Source organism: Pelobates fuscus, chromosome 9 (assembly GCF_036172605.1).
Source record: "Pelobates fuscus isolate aPelFus1 chromosome 9, aPelFus1.pri, whole genome shotgun sequence".
NCBI lineage: Eukaryota > Metazoa > Chordata > Amphibia > Anura > Pelobatidae > Pelobates > Pelobates fuscus.
Window position 1 is genome coordinate 115,395,734 of NC_086325.1, and position 21,928 is coordinate 115,417,661.

The following is a 21,928-nucleotide window of genomic DNA, read 5'->3' on the forward strand; positions in this document are numbered from 1 at the left end:
ATTGATGTAGATGTAAAGAGAACAAAGAGTAGAACGATGAGGGGGAAAACGTTTAGTGATTTGTGATTTGTTCAGCTAAACAAAATATCATAGGAGTACCACCTCTGCACGGCTGAGTCATTTACATTTCGTAAATGAAGCTGAATTTGCAGTCTGTATCCTTACATGGAAAATTGCGAATACCTTTGTTCATGTCTATGCCACTGGGAAACTTAACTCCAGCCAGAAGCTGTGCCTTTAATTAAGAGCGGAAAGCCTGCCTTCCAGGCATCCCATTACAAAGAAAGCAGAAGTATATAAAGCCTAGGCAAACTGACTGTGCTGAATTCTCCGTGTCTTCATTCCAGACAAGCATCTAACTATTACAAGCAATTGATACATGCACAAAACTTTTCACTAAAATTGAACAAAGAAACTAATTTTCCATGACAATATCCGACTTTTGGATGTTGTGCACAGCTGGATATACATCGCTGCCCAGTGTTCAAGGTAAGGTTTTTTCTTTTGTTTTGTTTTTTCTTCATCACATTCTGTATGAGAGTCTGGATTCATTGATACACATTCATATTCAGATTACAAATATTAACAATCAATAACACAAGCATATAACAATAACTATTTTTTGTTGAGCTTTAAGTTGTTAATATTGTAAATGGCAAATTAATATGTGATATGATAATCTCATCAAATTCATTTGCTTATTAAACCAGCATCAGTTTTAAATATATCATCACATCTCCCATATTCATTTTAAAATTATATGCGCATATTACCAGCTACTGATTTTTAATTAATAGAGTATTAAGAAAGCATCAGGCTGCATCTAATTGAAGATCCTAAAAATCAGTGAGGTTTGTATACAATTTAACATGAGATACAACTGCTTTTTTTTTTTTTTTTTTTTTTTTTTTTTTTAGCAGGTAGGGACATTACAGATTCTTATAATATGATACCCAGAAACAAATGTATCCGTTACATAAACTCGCTTAAGATGTATCTCTTAGAATACTAATGTTTCTATGAATATGTGTGCAACTTGGGATCCCTAGGTAGTGGCTGAAGGAACATGTGGCTCTTTTGTTCTTTATGGTAACAACGATGTTAGCTTCTGTGGATGGGACTGCTTGCCAAATACTCTTGCTAAACCTCATTGAACATGCCAGACCTTGTTTTATTATAATTTATTTCAAGAAATTATTAAAATATAACCTTCCTAGACAGACTGGAAGGAAAGCAAGGGGTATGTTCACTAAACAATCAGTTATGGTAAATAAAAATCAACAAAAACATTTCAGGTTAAGAAAATAGCCCTGCCTAATAATGGAAATTATTTTGAACTAAAATTATTTTGAGCTATTTTTGTCCGTCCAACTGTTCATGTTAGTTCTCAGATATCCACAACATTCAACATACTGTTTAGTGAATAGGTCACCAGGTATAATAGATGATGGGTGCGTTATTATTTAATCCCTTGCTCTCTAAAGGTGGATATTTCACTAAATTACACTTATTCAACTTTCCTCTTTGTGAATTTTTTTGAAGTCTCCCACCTTTATATTTATTTATTTTGCTGCAGGGCTCTTTAGGTGAGAAAACTCAGCGTTGCAGTTCATACTTGTTAAATTCCATATTTAAACACTTTATTTTACCCTCTAACAATACAACAGTGAAATTCATCACTTAAACCACATGAAAATACCTCAGATCTTTGTTAAATGTATTCTGATGTGAGCCCTGACAAGTCTGTTTTGATTTACAAGCATTACTCATTTACATGCACTTCAAATTCCAATCAAATTACTGTCTGAATAACCGCATGAATAAGATATTTTATTACACATTCAATTTCCACATCATCTGGTAGCACCATTGCCATGTCTGTTACAATTTCTCTTAATAAGAGGACCATCTAAAACATGTTCCTATAATATGCCATCTGCCATCATGATAAATTTAACTGTGCACACTTTACAGTGCCAACTTTTGCAAACTGATCTCCAAAATGTACATTCAAATATGATTTATTTCAATAAAAAGCTCACTCAAAATTAATATTAATTATTGATTAATAATAAGGTACTTTTTTTGGTACAAAACATGTCAATCTCAGTCCCCTTTTAACTTGTGTTTCATTAAAAAGTTATTGCTACTGAACTTTTATGTAGACAAAAAGTCTCACCAATGAATGATCTCAAACAGCTGTTCTTTACTTTTTTCAGAATGTTGAATTTTTTTCTATAAAATCTAGAACTATGACAACATAAAATGTCATGGCAGATGGAACACTTTAGTCTGCCAACTGCATACATTAAGCATCTTAGTTCTTATATCTTATTTTGTGGAACATTTTCACTTTAAAGACACAACAGTTTTATTTTGAAAATAGAATGAATCTTTGACACAAGGGTCAAGTGCTTAAGCACTTATATAGAGATATAGCTGTATATAGCTATGGCTTACATTTTTAGAATGCAAGAAAAAACAATCAGTCACATGAAACCTGAACATATGTTAATTCCAAATGCAGTGTGTGAATGTGTGTGGCATAAAATGTGTGACTTACAATTTTAGAATCCAATAAACAATTTCAGGAAACAAAGGGGTCTTTTAAAAAAATGTATGAGTTCCGACATCAACAACATTGTACTTTTTTACCCAAAATGATAAATAGATAAAACAAAATACAAATATTTAACTACATTAAAGGAACACTGTAGGATCAAGAACACAAACGTGTATTCCTGACACTATAGTAATAAAACTATTTAGGTGGCAATCCCCTCCCCCCCCCCCCTTTATTCCCCTTAAAAATGCATTTTGCTCACCTTTATTCCAGCACTGTGCGGGTCCGTTGGCGCTTTTTCAACCCTCGATATGCCTCCTTGGCTGACATCATCAGAATTGATGATCTCAGAAAATCACAATGCTTTCCCATTGGAAAACATTGGATTTGCTGAGGTCATCAATTCTGATGATCTCAGCCAAGGAGGCAGACTGTAGTGGAGCCAAAAGCTGAGGGGTTTGAGCAAGGCTATTTTCTCAATCAGTTACAGGGATATTTGTGAACATTGTGGATTCAGAATGTTCCCTGCAACAGAAAACCCTCACTTTGGACAGTGATCAGTGGACATGCTGGGCAACCAGACACAGAGCAGGTCACAAACTCTTCTTATCATCCTACTAGCTCAGAGGATCATCAGTAGGAGGCAAAGCAAATTCAGACAGGTAAAATATCATAATTTCAGAGGCATTATTCTTGTTTGGTAATTCACTGTCTCCCCCCAAAATGCCTATAGCTTTGAACAAACACTTGACTGCTCAACTCTGCTATCTTGGGGTTATGCTGCTAAGGCTGCTGTTGGAAGTAGTAGACAATAGCAACATGGTCGGTCCAATGTACCTATCTCCCTCACACCATTGTGTTGGCTTCATGAATTTCACCCTTTACTACAAAATGTAGAATGCGTACAGAACAGAACACGCTTATAAAGGAACCATGTTGAAGGCCTTCAACCATGTTAGCAGCTCCATTGGCAACCAGATTGGTGCTTTTAGATCTAACTGAGGTGTGGAGACAGGAAGTGGCATCTGTCAGACCTCAGGTAAGAAGTCAAACTGTTCTGAAGCAATTTCACTCATTACAATTGGGAGTACAAGGCAAATTGGTGTCCGCCTGTTCTTCCACCCAATTTGACACCATTAGTTTGATTGTCTGCTAGATTTTTAATGAAGTGTTCTTGTCTGCCATCACTACAGCATGTAGCAGGATAAATTGATAGCCCTGCTTCCCTATAGATCAACTCTCAGCCTGACATGCAACTCAGCTTTGACCTGCTCCACTGCCACCGCCAAGCTCAGACACTGGGGGCTGCAACCAGAATGCCATCAAGGAGAGAAAGGCACTAGATCTAAATCTAAATCTGTGGTGAAGTGCACCCACTGACCTACAGCCTTAGCCAGCTGCCCCTACACTTATAGAATGCAGGAAAGTCACAGTTATGGGAATATCTTCCTACTGAAGATTAATCTCTAGGGAAGTGCATTTTGCAGAGGAAGAACCTTTGTCATCTCTATAAGGGGCTCCCATTGTATCATGAAAAAGGTGGCTCCCCCTATAGTTACCAATGGGGCAAACTGACAGGTGATTTTGCTAGCTTGCTGTTTTGACATGCACTGGCATGAAATCAACAAAATGTTCAACAGGGGGATGGTGGGCACATCTCTGGGATAATGGGGACCGGGAGTCTGTCTGTCCCTGTCATTTTTGTCGAAGTAGGTTCCACATCCTTCCTGCTCAGGGGTGGGGGCCGGGGGGGACAGTAGGTCCCCCCCTTATTGTTAATTTTAGGGCCCCCACCCACCGCTCAGGGGTGGAGGCCGGGGGGGACACTAGGTCCCCCCCTATTGTTATTTTTAGGGCCCCCACCCACCGCTCAGTGGTCGGGGCCGGGGGGGGACAGTTGGTCCCCCCCCTTATTGTTAAATGTAGGGCCCCCACCCACCTCTCAGGGATGGGGGCCGGGGGGGGACAGTAGGTCCCCCCCTTATTGTTAATTTTAGGGCTCCCCCCCACCGCTCAGGGATGGGGGCCGGGGGGACAATAGGTCCCCCCTTATTGTTATTTTTAGGGCCCCCACCCACCGATCAGGGGTGGGGGTCGGGGGGGACACTTAGTCCCCCCCTATTGTTATTTTAGGGCCCCGTTACAGACCGTTTCAGCAGACAAGGGGTAAAAATCAGTTTAGGCGATAATCCCCTTTTCAAAGACAGGCACAGCTACTGTAAAATCACCAAAACTCACGAATTGGATATAAGTGAATGCACCAAACTCCCAAACTGCATACAAGGGAATAAGGTAGCACTCCAAACTCCTGAACTGGAACCTCACGAATAGCTGCTAGCAGACGAACAGGAAAAGCTCCCAAGCGGCTTACACTCCTGGCAGTCAGTCCCTATCAGCATACAGTGAATCCCCCCAAAGACGAGACAAGGCTCTGTGTTGAGGGTCAAGCAGTGGTCTGTTTATTGAGGGCTACCTGCCCCTGTATTTATGCAGGTCTCCCACCTGGTGGACACTCCCCTAGGGGACCAGATGGAAGACTGTAACAAAACACAGACATGTAGCATTTCAGGACATACAGAAGTAAAACATCCCCACAATGCATCCTGGCTTCCTCCCCTCCGCCCTGGAGAAGTAATTCAATTATCTCCCAGGACAAAGGCAAAACTCCATTACACACGTGGGGACACAAAGACAGACTATCACTTTAAAATACATAAAGACACATTCTATACATAAAACACAGACATGTAACATATCCCCAGATAGCTCAGGTCTGAGTGCACATTATTATGTGAATGGCACTCAGACCACACGAATACAGTTTAATTGCCATGGAGCCAGAGTCTTTAATTACACAAACAGACTTCATGGCATAGCTATCTGGGTTAAAACATTCCTCCAACATAAAATACAGAAGTTACATGCATTTGTTTAATCCATACGAATTAGAACCAGGAGCTGGAGGTTCAGCGGTGACTGCACGTAAAAGTGTCCGGGTTTGGTGCATGAAAGCGCTGCCATGGGAGCTCAAGAACACCGCCACCTAGCGGCTGCTAAGTGTAACAGCGGCCACCCAGTAACAATCAATTAAGCTGCGGTTAACCGCAGCTTCAGGGAGGTAAATGGAAGGAACACTCCAGCTTCTAGGTGGCCAATTAACAGCGCCGGCCGGCTTCCCACGGCTCTGGGGAGGCTGAAAAGAAGCTGTTTGTTCGGTAGATAGAATCTAATGAACGGCTGTGCAGAAAGGGAGAAATAAATCCTTCTTCACAGTAAAATTAACCCTTTAGCTACCGGTCCATAATCCAAAGGCAGCAGGCGGGCAACCAGGCTCCTCCAATGCAATGCGGCGAGATTGGTCTCGTCACAGCCCCCACCCACCGTTCAGGGGTGGGGGCTGGGGGGGGACAATAGGTCCCCCCCTTATTGTTAATTTTAGGGCCGTCGTGTGGGGGCCCTAAATGAAAATCCCCCCACACCCATCAAAGGTGACTAGGGGTCCCAAACCCCTATTCACCTACCCCCCCACCCAAAGAAAAAAGCCCCTACCTACCCCCCTCACTTTAAAAAATAGTGAGGGGGGAATACAATTACTACCCTGTAAAGTAAAATTCAACTTACCATTCGACATCTTCTTTTTTCTAAAATCTTCATTTTCAGCCCCAAAAAAGGCCAAATTAAAAGCCATCATACCCGTCAAACTTAAAAATAAATGAAAAAACCCGAGCGCAAAAAAAAAATTCCCGCCGAAAAAGAAAAAACCTGACACTCAAAAAATTAATCCGGGGGCGGGGCCGGGCCGCCGAGCAGAGCGGTCGCAGGGAAGACCAGCTCCCGCAAACAACGACCCTGTAAGCCTGCCAAACTAGAATTTGCCCACCTAACTTACCCATCACTGCGACCCTCGATGGCAGAAGGCTTTCGGAACCGGGGAGAGGCTTGCTCCCCGAGTTTTAGTCCCCCGGAGGGGAGATCTCAGCTACAACTGGCGGGAACTCTCTTGGCGGTGAGTGAAGTGGACGGCCGCCGCTCCGCTATCCCGCTTTCCGATGCCTGAACGACACGCTACACCAGTGCGGACCCGGCCTCGGTCCCCCCCCCTGTGGGCCGGGGGGGTGATCCCGGCCCTCACCCCAAGGCCGCACGCTGAGACCACGCTGTACCCAGAAGGCCCGAAGCCTGAATCCAAGATGGCGGAGGCAGTGTGTTAAGGAGTCAACTCACGGAGACCGCTGATCCCCGCCGGACAGGCATGCTTGGGGAAAATTCATTGCTTGGGAACGAGGCCTAGTGGGCGTTGTGACGGGGAGAGGCGACCGATCTACAGGCCTGACGTGCACTGACCAGAACTAACATGGAGTTCCAGCCTCGCTGCACACCCCTCATCTCCCCATGCCCCTCCAGCAGCCCCAGGAATGCCACGCATGGCCACAGACCCCAAGATGACCTGCCTCAAGAGATGTGGACGGCACCGGCAGTAACCAAAGCAGCGCATAAGTCTATAGACCAGTGCCAACCAAGACAGGGGTCTCCTGGGAGGTCTACAGCTGGAAAACCACAAGCGGCAAAGGGCCTATCAAACCACCAAGGTAGAACGTGCAATGCAGATCAGACATTTCAGACAGGAGATAAGCAACAATATTGAGCTGGTGATGAATGTCAGAAAGTGTCGATAAGACTGCACATTTTTTGTATGGAAGAAGTATGCGGAAAGTAAAAGTCTAGACACTTTCCTTGGATTTTCCTGCTATGCTGAAACTGTTCCTGATGTCTTGCACTTTTTGTGGAGTCTCCTGCAACTCACTCATCAAAAAAATATTTCTCACCGCTGGAAATACCACACAGCCCAAACGCTCGCATCACAGCATATGCCTATCTTGAACTGAGAACAACTAAACCCATATTGCACTGACTAGCCGTGCAGGTTATTAGTTATTAGTTATTGGATTGCAGCTAAAGCAATGTTTTATGCCTTACAAACTTTAACTATGATTTCACTTTTGTTATGTACAGTTTACACTGAGACACGCTGAATTACAATCTAATGTTCCTAACTGCCACCGTTACGCTCCTTGCAGTGTTTTTCACGCTATTGCCTACATGCGTTAAATTTGAGGAGGAAAGGTTAAATCTTATTAAGCATGCTTAACTCTAATTAAGAAGATAGACACCAGTACTGGATGTTGATATTGCATAGCCTGTAAACTGACAAACACATAATAACTGTAGTAACTTAAGCCTGTTCATATAAAGAATGTGCAATGTCTAATTTAGTTCTACCTAATCTTGTACCATACCTTTCATGATAAGCAAAATAGAAAAATCTTCTTACTCACTATTACGCTGAAAGTATAATTGTTTAATTAAGCTTGTTAAACCTATAAAAATGTGCGAATTTTCATGCCACTACCTAATGTATGTTACTATTGCAATACGCTGTTGTAGCGCCTGATTTTATGCTGTACCTACCCGCACAACAAAAATAAAGAATTAAAAAAAAAAAAAAAAAAAAAAATTAATCCATCTTCACCCATGGAGGGCTCCGCGCAGACTAGGGTATTAACATATACCCTATTGTTACAATTGTTACTTGAAAAGCATGAGGAATGCCGTTGGGGTACCACATGCTCATTTGTTATACCTCCATGCACTACAAAAATGAAGAATTTAAAAAAAAAAAAAAAAAAAAAAAAATTTAAGTAATAAAAAAAAATGTATGCAGCTTACAAATGAATCTAAAATGGATGCTGTCCAGGAGGTGGGAGGATCTGGGAGGGAGGGTCTGCTGTTGAATGGCTGGAATGTGTCTGCTGACTGTGAGGTACAGGGTCAAAGTTTACTCAATGATGAAGAATAGGGAGCGGACCGAACATCGCATATGTTCGCTGTCCGTGGCGAACGCGAACACGCGATGTTCGCCAGGAATTATTCGCCAGCGAACTGTTCGGGACATCTCTAGTACAGAATGTCGGTATCGGTAAGTTATCGACTATCAGCCTGAAAGTTCACAGATTATCGGTATCTGCTCTAAAAAATCTATATCGGTCGATTCCTAGTTGTCAGTGAGTGGATACATTTGTCATTGTATATGTGTATATAGGAGTGTGATGGTGTGTAGTGTACATATATGTGACTGTGCTCCCACAAATTATTTTGCCACCTGGGAACAAAAGAGTGTTTTCTGAGAAGGAAAGGGTATAACATAAAAGTGTAGTTGTGTAATTTAGTCCTTTCTTAAATATCACACAATTTTGCAGTTCTCCTGAATAGATTCACCTTCCAAACTAGATATACTCTTCTCACAGAGACACTAAAGGTGATCTCTCCTGACTGGTACAACACATTCACATTTCTTATATTAACTCCACACTTAAACTTTGCTCAAAGATAACTATGGGGGTTTATGCCTTACCAGAAAATACACTCGGTATCTCTTCACAGAAACTACACATTTCCTCTACTCACAGAGCTTTCTTCCCTTTACTTTGACACCACAGACGCTAACTAAGCAGATTCAAGGATTTCTTTACATTCATTGCTAGACCGTATGCTCATTTGGGCAGGGTCCTCATATGCCTATTATTTCTGTATCATTTTGTAAATGTCTCATTTATTGTTAAATGTCCCCCTTTCATAGTATTGTAAAGCCCTGTGGAATAAGTTGGTGCTATATAAATACCAATAATAATAATAATAATTAATAATAACATAGATGGACTGCACTCAAGCATGATTGACTCTCCCCAAACCAGTATAACTAGTATACTACCTAACACATCTACTAAACAGATGGTCACTCAGCTAATACCATGAACAAATAAACATAAATTAAATATAATGTTAATAAATAACAACTGTTGAAATATTCATTATCTCTACTCACTCCCACTGTCTAGTTCACTCCACCAGTATAAAAGACAATATGCTTCACACACAGTCGATCTTAACTGCAGCATTACACATTGTTTTAAAATTCAGTTTACAATTTGGAATCATATATAATGTTTAAACTAGAATATACAAATATATTTTGGTGTCCTCTAAATAATAATAATAGTAACTTGGAAAGCCCCCCGATTATGACATCACAGCTAGAGGTCTGGTGGCACAGGCAAAGGTGAGTTTAACTTACCTGAACCTGTCCTTTATACGTGCCACCATATTCTTATGGCCGGTACTGTTCTTATCCTTCTACGTTAGCGCCAGGAGCCAACATCACTGCTGTACTCTCGCACATGTGGAGAGTACAGTATTGAGGTCTTCAGAGGATCCCACAAGACCACATGATCCTCCATAGACGGAGTAAATTTCCTAGCTCTGCCCAGTGTCTAGAAGTCTTAGACATAGGAAAAATAGTTCCTACATTGTCTCAATATATCTTTAGACATGGTTGGAATTTCACTGAACTTCCAGTAAAGTCAATAGAGTTTTTCATATAGATGTTCTCGTTATGAAATACTCTTTTTACAGGTGGATGTGAGTGGGGCTTTATACATATATATTGTACACTTTATTAGCTTTATTTTAACATTTCCACTTTACAAACCAGCGGTATTCAATAACACAGTTGTATACATAAATACAAAACAGAAGTACAATAAAGCTTCCTGTGAGTTGTAGCTCAGCTAATTGCCTCACTAAGCTGATAATTGAACTAAAAGGTCACAGAAAACTCTGCTCTGAGCACAACTGAGGCCCTGAACAAAGAGATAGGTAACCTGTTTCCCTTACATACTGTGAAGATAGAAAATTTTTTGGCACATTGATAGAATGTGAAATATGTTATGTTTTAATGGGAAATAATATAAATGCTTTCAGTTCAGACTCCATTAATGAAAGACTCCTGGCTAGTTATTTGCCGGTGTTGGAACACATTAAGGCTGATGTGTAATGTGTGGTTATTTGCACAATAATAAAGAACCTTTAAAAGATAGTATCTTGTTATTTTGTTTTTGTATATTGGTTTTTAAATGTATTAGCTTCCCAATCAATTCAAAAAGAATGGGCACAGAATGGCCATTTCAAATAATAATGTGGAATTGATTACATCAGGCAATTTATTAAACAAAGCAACTATGTATTTTCTGCATTATCTTTGTAAAATAGCTAATTGGAACTCCTTAAATGTTTTTTTCATATATTTAATAAAAAGTTTGCCTGAACTTGTTAGGTCTGATTCATAAGGCATTACACAATTGAAGATTATACTAGTGTAATGTATTATTATTATTATTATTATTATTATTGCCATTTACTAATAATTTTAATTTTAATAATGACAGGAGCCAAGTATTTTGCATTAACTTTCTTTACTAATTCCATAGCAGCAAAGAAAAAACAAGTGAAATAAAGAACCAATCAGAACACAGTCAGAGTGCATATAAGGGAAAGCAAAACCAAGCACTTCCTCTTGACAAATGCAACATCACAAGTCCATAACAAAGTTGTTAACTTTATATGAAAATCCAACTTAAGCCTTAAAAAAAGATTAGGGAAACAAATTCCTCCCATAGACCATGACAACGAGTTAAGCTGAAAGAAAAGAGACTAGTTTCAGTGATATGGAACTGACTGTATGAATATGTAACAGTGAGCTTATGTTATCAGATGTAAAGGTAATTAGAAATATTCTAAACATGCAAGAATGAAATTTCCACTTGCCATAATTAAACTAATGCATGTAATATATACATATATAGTACTACAAACCCCAAGTGTCCTGAGACCCTATAACTTACCATATACCATTGTTGCAAAGAACAACAATGGGGGGGAGAATTTGCCTCCTGTAATTAGAGATGTCCCGAACGGTTTGCTGGTGAATAGTTCCTGGCGAACATCGCGTGTTCGCGTTCGCCACAGATAGCAAACATAAGCGATGTTCGGTCTGCCCCCTATTCTTCATCATTGAGTAAACTTTGACCCTGTACCTCACAGTCAGCAGACACATTCCAGCCAATCAGCAGCAGACCCTCCCTCCCAGACCCTCCCACCTCCTGGACAGCATCCATTTTAGATTCATTCGGAAGCTGCATGCGTTTTTTTTTTATTTATTTTTTATTATTTTTTTTTTATTTTTTTTTTTATTTTTTTTTTAATTCTTTATTTTTGTAGTGCATGGAGGTATAACAAATGAGCATGTGGTACCCCAACGGCATTCCTCATGCTTTTCAAGTAACAATTGTAACAATAGGGTATATGTAAATACCCTAATCTGCGCGGAGCCCTCCATGGGTGAAGATAGATACATTTTTTGAGCGTCGGGTTTTTTCTTTTATTTTTAAGTTCGACGAGTATGATGGCTTTTTATTTGCCCTTTTTTGGGGCTGAAAAATGAAGATTTTAGATAAAAGAAGACGTCGAATGGTAAGTTGAATTTTACTTTACAGGGTCATTTTATTCCCCCCTCACTATTTTTTAGGGTGAGGGGGGTAGGTAGGGGCTTTTTTATTTTGGGGGGGGGGGACTAGGGGCTTGGGGACCCCTAGTCACCTTTGATGGGGGGGGGACAGTAGGTCCCCCCCATGTTACACTGTATATAGACTTTATATATAGAGAGAGCCATGTTACTCTGTATATAGAGAGGAGCCATGTTTACACTGTATATAGAGGGGAGCCATTTTACTCTGTATATAGAGAGGAGCCATGTTTACACTGTATATAGAGGGGAGCCATGTTACTCTGTATATAGAGGGAACCATGTTACTCTGTATATAGAGGGGAGCCATGTTACTCTGTATATAGAGGGAGCCATATTTACACGATATATAGAGGGAAGCCATGTTACTCAGTATATAGAGAGGAGCCATGTTACTCTGTATATAGAGGGAGCCATGTTACTCTGTATATAGAGGGAGCCATGTTTAGACGGTATATAGAGGGGAGCCATGTTACTCTGTATATAGAGATGAGCCATGTTTACACTGTAGATAGAGGGAGCCATGTTACTCTGTATATAGAGGGAGCCATGTTTACTCTGTATATAGAGGGAGCCATGTTACTATCTGAGGTGGTTAACTATGATTGGCCCTGGCATGTTTGTTAGTCTGGCCTGCATGGTTGTCTGGCATGAAGAAAAGTAGCATGTTTCAACTATATTGGTAGTTAGACTAGTTTGCACTAAAACATGGAAGACATCCTAGTATGAATCGTGATGCAATCGGTTAACCAGCGCCACACGTCTCTTAATGTGTGTTCTATCAGGGGGGCCCATATTCGTTTCACGAACAGCCCGGACAGTCTCTGTTCGTGAAACGAAGTATCTGAATGCTAGTGGCTTACGGCTGCTAGCATACGAATTACAATGGCCACATAAGACTATAATACATACATTACATAGCATACAATACAGACAACCTTTATGACAAGTACAGTCCAGTGTTCCAGAAGTGGCTAGGTTTGCCACAATATGCATTATATTTCTATATTTTCAAGTAAACTATCTCCATGCCCAATTGGTTTGTCTGATTCGAGTCCTAAATCGGGTTTCCAGTAACAGCCCAACATTTATCTGAAATTCAAGCCCAACTCTTTTCACCATGCTCAAGTCTACTTACTGTTTTTTGCAGGATTAGATATTCTGTGTTTTGATTTAAGTCTTGATTGCTTATGCATTGTTTACACAATTTGGTATGTTATGCTCTAGAGGGTTTGACTTTCTGAATTATCTTCTGTGTGCTGAACATATTAACGTGAGCAATTTTTTTGTACTAACTCTTGTGGTATGAACCACAGTGAAGTTTACAAAGTTTTTCATTCTGCCAAACTGGAAGTGATATTGCAAAGACATCACTTTCAATTCTTCAAACATAATTCTGGAGATGCAATACATATGTATTCAAATGTGAACACCTATTTTTGAGGCCGCATTTATTGGCAACTTATGACAGACCAAAGTAAAATTTTAAAGCATTGACTATAATACAATGTAAGCAATTTAAGTGTCTGGTTGGGCTTCCACCTTTCCAGTTGTACATCTCCCAATAGTCTTGTATTCAGCAAGATGCTCCTGATTTTGCACTCCTGTCCCCTATATCCTGGGCATGTTCAATAGTGTCCCACATCTGGAAACACCAGAAGCACCAGAGAATTGTCCCTAGAAATCACTGCACAAGCATTGTGTGGAGTAAACTCAGGGCTCTGAGCATATAGCAAAGTACTGTAGAAGTGGTCTGTGTATGCTTACCCTAAGTAGGCTTACCAGAGAAATAACAGTCTTGACAGCATTTTAATGCAGCAAACCCCCATTCTAGATGACCCACCCCATCTACCAAAAATTCATGTCTCTGGGAAGTTGTGAAGTATGCAAATAGTCAATATTTCATCAGCTCATTTACTTTAATTGAATTTAACAATAATGCAGCTCAGTGCAATTCCTCCCACAAATGCCTTTTATGTAATCTTTTACTTGTCTGTTCTGTTTATTGTCAAACTCCATTAGACATGTATCTGATAAGCAGAGAACCACTGTCATAAATTAGATGAATCCCAAATCCTGAACTTTACTTTGAACCTTATATTGATAAACTCTCTTCCAAACTGTATTATTTTATGTTGATTTTTGTAAAATATTTAGAAACAAATACTTAATTTACATCATAATGCAATTAAATGTACATTAGAGTTGGAGAATCAGTATTGGAAGAATTGTAAAACTTTTGAGCCAATCGACAATTCTGTAGAAAAAACTATCTCCATGCAGATACACAATCTAATCCTGAAGCAACCAAAATCCCAATAGCTAATTGCTTTGGAATTAGTGGTTAAGTATTTATCTGTTATAAATTACCATAGTGACAACTACATTAGTATAAGGGAGGTTTATTACATCCAGGATGCTCTCACTCACCATGCCATAAGTGGGGGCAAGTGTGCTAAACATCTAGCAGTAAGTTATTATTATTATGATTATGATATTTATAGAGCACCGTCAAATTTTTCAGTGCTTTACAATGGGTGGACGAACAGACATGTAGTTGTAACCAGACAGTATTAGACTAGTGGCTGCTTCATCTAATAAAAGAATAGTGAATGGGCAGCTAATGCTGACTTCTCACTAATAACATACCGCCATGCCGTGGGGACCTGTGTGCATCAGGTGGGGGGCCTTAATTTAAAGAATGGTGGTTGGAAAGGGCATTATAAAGTCCCAGTGCTCTCACACAATTAAAACGGGGGAAATAGGTTACCCCTGTGAACCCATGTCGGGGCTCTAAGTAAATAAAATGACAGGAAAGACATATTGTTTCTCCATGCCCTCCCTGTGGGCAGCAGATAAGAATATCATTAAAATGAACTGGGCGAACTTAGTGTCACCCTGGCCTCCAACCATGGTCAGCAGTTGGTGGCTTAAATGAATAAACTGGTGGAGATCCGAATGTTCTCCTCAACCCCACCCAAGGGTAGCAAGGGTAAAAAAAAAATCAAATCAAATGTCAATAATGAATTATATTCTGGGTATAATTTAAGAAATTATACAAGTATTGAAGAAATGTAACAGTGTATAATCAGCTAATTTAACTAGTTAATTATTGTCATCCAAATTTGGTCAAAACTGATATTGCTAATGCAGAAGTGTAACTTCCCTGTCCTAGTCCCCCCTAGCCCACCCTAAAAAAAAAAAAAACATTAAGGCTCTTTGCTTGTTTCAGCTTATCAAAAATGTAACACCGAATCAAGGGAGTGCACCAGTAGTTTCCAAATACCATAACCACTAAATTGATTTGGCTAAGGGTGCTTCCAGTTTCCCTATAACAGACAAGAAATAGAGAAAATCAGCCTCACTGTTATAGCATATTGGGCATGGTAATTTGCTGGATATTTGCCTTTCACATGCCAACATTCTACAATTCCAAATTCAGTAAATAGTCCCCACGGTACTGAAGCTACTTTCTTGTGCAGAATGTGTCAATTAGAGAAAAACCTTTTTAAGGATAATCTACAAAAAAGAGTATTAATAAAATAAACATACAACAAATACAGATTCCATTTAAAAAATACTACATTGCCTCATTTGAAACAATAGTGTGTGTATTTAAATTATTTAAACATATATAGTATAGTAGCATAGCACAAATCACTGGGCCCCTAACAATCAGGAAATGATTATCCAAGGAACTTACTAAGCAACTGCTCTAAGACCCCACTCAGACTATGTCTCCCACATCATCTCCTGTGATATAACATTTCATAACACAGCTGTGGTTAAAACACTAACAAAAAAAAATCAAATGCATCTTGTTTTTATTTTTTAAACTATGGCTCTTAAACACAAAGTTGCATGCTGGAAATCATGAACATATGTGATTTCAAAACACACTGCAAATGACTGATAGATAGATATGCTGTTTTAAAATTTACCCTATTGGGTGACCTGATTACAGGTCAAGATCCGTTTTTACAGGCTTGTATCACAGCATGTAACAACATCTTTTATACACTTCAAAAATTCACCGGTGACTAAGATAGAGTTTCACAATTCTCTGCTGTCATGTAGTAGGATCCTAAAAAATTGGCCTTGGGAGTGGGACCCTTATGACGTATATGCCGTTACTGCATCCTGCTCAGATGGTTTGAGTTCATGTTGTGCTTTGGTTTTGCACTTAAAGCAAAGCAGACAGTTAGATCCTTCTAGCCATGTCTCTTTTGCTGCACTGATCCAGCATTTGCTAAGTGTGAAATTGAGCTTGGGGATAGGAAATGATTTCCTTATTTATTGTATTGAGCAAGAACTGTACAGTAGTCATCTAGCTCTCTGCTGTTTTGGAAGGATAACACTACACTAAACTAATTAATATAGGAGGTAAAATACACTATAGAATAGAATAAAAAGAATATGATATAGGAGAGTTGTGTAGAGAAGACTTGGGGGAGGGCAATGGGCAGACAAACAGGGTAGATACAGTGGTGTATCCTGGTTTTGTGCTGCCCTAGGCAGGACAAAACTCAGGTGCCCCCCTCCCACCTGCGCCACCCCCACCCAACCCTTCCCCCGCCTTCTAAATACACACACACACATTCGCTGACAGATATGCATACACTAGCTAACAGACACACACACATTAACAGACACACACACATTAACAGACACACACACTCACAGACACACACACTCACAGACACACACACTCACAGACACAGACACTCACAGACACACACACACACTAACAGACACACACACTAACAGACACACACACACACTAACAGACACACACACACTAACAGACACACACACACACACACACACACTAACAGACACACACACACACTAACAGACACACACACACACACACACACTAACAGACACACACACCCTAACAGACATACACACACTAACAGACACACACACTGACATACATACACACACTAACAGACACGCACACTAACAGACACACACACACTAACAGACATACACACACACTCACATTTTTAACACATTTAAAAAAAAAAATGTAACCCCCCCAGCATCTTTACCTTTGGAAATGCTGGGGGGGGAGGGGGTCCTCTTCCTCCCTGGTGGTCCAGTGGCTGCTGGGCGTGCGGCATTGGCGGGCGGCATGCTGGCGAGGGAGCACTTCCCCTGAGCTGTCTGCTCAGCTCCCTCGCGCGTCGCAGAGTGAGGCTGGGAGCCGGAATATGACGTCATATTCCGGCTCCCAGCCTCACTCTGCGGCGCGTGAGGGAGCTGAGCAGACAGCTCAGTGGAAGTGCTCCCTCGCCGCCCGCCCACCAATGCCACCCGCCCAGCCTAGCAGCCCGCCGGCATGTCTGTTAGCCGCAAGGCTAACAAGACATTTGCCTTGGGCATTTGGGGGCGGCTTTTTTTGCTGCCCCCTGGAAAATGCCGCCCAAGGCAAATGCCTTGTTTGCCTCGCGGCTAATACGCCCCTGGGTAGATACATGGAATGGGGATTGGAAATGATGCAGGTAAGGCCATTGGGAGAGACACAGGAGTAAGCATATTAGAAGGAAACATATATGTAGAGACAGAGGGAGTAGGGGAGGGTATGGGGACAGACTATACGTTCAGGGATCATGGAAAGAGACGGTAGGGGGCATGGAAAATAATACAGTGGTGAAGAGGTAGTTATATAGAATACCATGTTGCTCAATCTATGTCTATATCTATATTACTGTATGCATACCCATATTTGTATATATCAAAGCAAAATATTTAAATATAATAGTATACAAATACGTGAAAATAGATATTGAAAAAAACTGTAAAAAGAAATCAACAACAAAATAAGGACTGTAGTGAATAATTTAATATTGGATCCTTATTTCAATTAAATAAAAATACTTAGCTTGTGCTAGATTAGGTCCCAAAATATGTGTCTCTGATAATGCAGGTAAATCTGAAGGTTTTAAATTATAATTTCATTATGTGAACTTTTGACTTCTTGTTTCTATGTATAACTTTATCTAATCTCACACAGGAACCTGTTTTGCACTAGTAGCCAATTAATAGAGCAAGGGATAAAAACCTTCTAAGGTAAACACACTTTGCTTATATAACTTGCAAAATTAGCACTTCTTTTCAGGAAGTGTGCAGGGAGGAGTTGTATGTCCCAGTTAGGGAAGGTGTGGCTTGAGGTGCTTACATAAATTGGTTTAACTCATAAATGATTAACAGAACTAACCTGAGAACCTGCAAGGGCATTATTTGTGCAAAAAACACACTTAATTTCCCTCAAGTTTTTTTGGTGCTTAGAGTATGCCTTTAAGCTAGTTATGTACCCCAATCTACTATGTGTGAATTCATCTTAATATATTATGTATGCGCTACCTATATGACATAAAATGTATATATAGTTGCAATTTGCTATATTTATCTTGTTATGCACAGGGCTTAATTAGAATCCATCCACGGTTGTGATCTGTGTACGGTATATGTGCAGTAAACTAATTGCAATTAAGATTCCTTAAACAAAAAATTTACAAAGATATTAAAAAGGGTAGCACTTCTGGGTTTTATTTAAAAATGAAAGGTAACATTCATTGTCAGCATTTTGGTTTTAAAACATGGCAAAAACAAATAGAGATAAACAGAAAAAAATACACAAGTCAATGAAGCAGCCACCAATGTGAGCTAGTATAAGTATTAAGGTCAGGAGACTGTGATGGCCACTCCAGAACCGTCAGCTTTTTTCTGCTGTAACCACTGGAGGATCAACTTGGCCTTGTGCTTAGGGTCATTGTCATGCTGGAAAGTCCAAGAACGTCCCATGTGTAGCCTTCATGCAGAAGAATGCAAATTGCCTGCCAGTGTTTTCTGTTAACATGCAATTTTCACAAGATTTCCCATTCCTTTAGAGCTCACATCCCCCAAAAACATCAGTGAGCCACCACCATGCTTCACAGTGAGATGATATTCTTTTCACTGTAAGCCTTGTTGACCCCTCTCCAAACATAGTGCTTATGGTTGTGACCATAAAGCTCTATTTTGGTCTTGTCACTCCAAATTACAGTGTCCCAGAAGCTGTGAGGCATGTCAACGTGTTGTTGACATTTTGTAACCGGACTTTTTTGGGGCATTGGCGCAGCAAAGGCTTCTTTCTGACAACTCAACCATGCAGCTCATTTTTGTTCAAGTATCGTTGTGTTGTGCTCCTTGAAACAACCACACCATCTTTTTCCAGGGCAGCCTGTATGTCTCCTGAGGTTACCTGTGGGTTTTTCTTTGTATCCCGAACAATTCTTCTTGCAGTTGTGGCTGAAATCTTTTTTGGTCTACCTGACCATGGCTTAGTATCAAGAGATCCCAGAATGTTCCACTTAATAAGTAATTAAACAGTGCTGACTGGCATTTTCAAGGCTTTGGATATCTTTTTCCATCTTTAGAAAGTTACATTACCTTTTAACGCAGGTCTTTTGACAGTTCTTTTCTCCTCTCCATGGCTCAGTATCTAGCCTGCTCAGTGCATCACTTGAGAGCTAACAAACTCACTTACTATTTATTCACAGACACTAATTGCAATTTAAAAAGCCACAGATGTGAGAAATTTACCTTTTTTTGCATGATCAGTCATGTTTTCAAAATAAATGCCAACATTTCACAATTTCTGCCAGGGTATGCAAACTTTTGAGCACAACTGTAATTTGCCTCTGATTCAGCACACAGGAGGTCATTTATTTTATATATACTTTTCATGCTGCAATATCTTTTCATGCTTTCACTGGTACTGCACCTCCTTTTACCACATCTAGCTTATTATTATTTATATAGAATAAATTGTGCAGCCTTGTGCAATGCCTTGTGCAATGGGTGGACTAACAGACACATAATTGTAACCAGTAACCAGACGAGTTGGATGCACAGGAACAGAGGTCAATTGTTCAGTTAGCTTACATGCTAGAGGGAGTGGGGTAAAGTGACACAAAAGGTAAGAGGAGTAGTAGAAAAGTAGATTGGTACAATAGTATTCACTAATAACAGTTGCAGTAGAGGAATCAGGATGCGGAAGGGGCTATTAACAGTTTATTTGACATGCTTTCATGAAGAGGTGAGTTTTTAATGATTTTTCTAAGGAGTGGAGACTGCGTGAGCGTCTAAGAAGAAGGGAAGGGAGCTCCAAAGGTGAAGTCTTGAAGGCGAGCATCAGAGTTGGGAGTGCGAACCGAGGATAGATGTAGGTCTTCGGCAGAGCGTAGGCACCTAGACAATACATACTTGTGTATTAGGGAGGATAGATAGGTTGGATCAGCATTATGTAGAGATTTGTAAGGAAGAACAAGAATTTTAAATTGAACCCTATATCTTACGGGAAGCCAATGCAGGAACTTACAGAGGGGTGAGATAGGGAAGGCACAGGAGGACAGAAAGATGAGCCTCACCGCCACATTCATTATAGACTGTAATGGGGCAAGTAAGTTGGGAACATGTAAGACCACTGAGAAGTGGATTGCAGTAGTTAAGGCGAGAGAGGATAATGGACCAGCATCTTAGCAGCATCTGTCTTTAAGTAGGGTGCACGTAATGTTTTTGAGATGGAAGTGGTAAGATTTATCAATTGACTGGACATGAGGCTTGAAGGAGAGTTCGGAGTCAAAGTGAACACCTAGGCAGTTTTGGTAGTGTGTCAGAAAATGATAACCTACATTAAGTTTGTCATTTGTGGTGTTGAAATATGAAATCATTTTTATCTCTAACATTTTTCTCCTTAAAGATTGCAAGCTCTTTAAGGCATCCCTGAGTGACTAAATTAGTGCATACAATGAATGTGATCTTCCATTTTATACTATAATAACAAAATAACAAGGCATTATAGCATATAATGAATGATCTCCAACTTAATAAAATAATCGAAACAGTCAACAGTCACATAGTGTGTGTTAACACTAGTTTTTTTTTCTCTCTCTCTAAAATGTTATGGGTCCCTTGCTCACTGTGCCAAGAGGGGTATTGGTTATACCTCACTGACGAGACCTATCAATGCCATAACGATAATCAGGGGTTGATAAATAGAGATGTCCCGAACAGTTCGCCGGGAACTGTTCGCCGGCGAACACTACAGAAGAAGGGTTGCTTAAACAGTCAGGTGGGGTAATTAAACATATGTTCGCCGGCAAACAGTTCCTGGCGAACTGTTCGGTCCGCCCCCTATTCATCATGGAGGTGGGAGGGACTGGGAGGGAGGGTCTGCTGCTGATTGGCTGGAATGTGTCTGCTGACTGGGAGGTACAGGGCCAAAGTTTACTCAATGATGACGAATAGGGGGCGGACCAAACATCGCATATGTTCGCCCGCCGCGGCGACCGCGACCAAGCTATATTCACTGGCGAACAGTTCCCGGCAAACTGTTCAGGACATCTCTATTGATGAACCTTTTGTTTAGAAGGAGCTGGCCTGTATTTTGTATTTCTATCGCTCTTTTAGGTGGGATTAGTCTGATGTGCAAATGGTTTATGCTCTTTCTGCAAACTGAGCAGAGTCCGAACGCAAGGCAAGATATTTGAGCTGTTGTCCATTCTCAGTATTTTTTTTTTCTCAGATAAAATATATTATTAAATCATAGTAATTGAATATGTTTTTTTGTTTACATGTTACAAGTACTAGTGCCATTTGCTTAACATATCCAGTGTCAATTAACAGTTTTCTTCACATTTTTCTCATTTTTTTTATTTAAAAGAAATACATGGTTTATTTTGATTATGTAAATATTTAACTTTGTACAAAACACAATTTCGAATAACTGTCTAAATATAGTTTTGCATACTACAAATCTAACAATAGCAGCTGATTTTTTTTAAATTTGTGAATCTTGCCCACTATCTAAAATGAGGAACTGCTAATTACCATTTTATCTAAATTGCATGACGGGCAATGATAACAAATGCTCTAAATATCTTTATTTCTTGCTTATT

At 40.1% G+C, this 21,928-nt stretch overlaps 1 protein-coding gene across 3 annotated transcripts in view; it reads left to right on the plus strand.

Moving 5' to 3' along the window:
• Positions 1–302: 302 nt before the first annotated feature.
• Positions 303–21,928, plus strand: part of TNC (tenascin C) — a 146,767-nt gene continuing 125,141 nt past the window's right edge. Inside the window, exon 1 of one of the 3 annotated variants that reach the window (XM_063432313.1) lies at positions 303–489. The gene's annotated coding sequence lies outside the window, so the exon portion shown is untranslated. The remainder of the gene's footprint in view (positions 490–21,928) is intronic. The other 2 variants (XM_063432314.1, XM_063432315.1) reach the window with 2 other exon arrangements.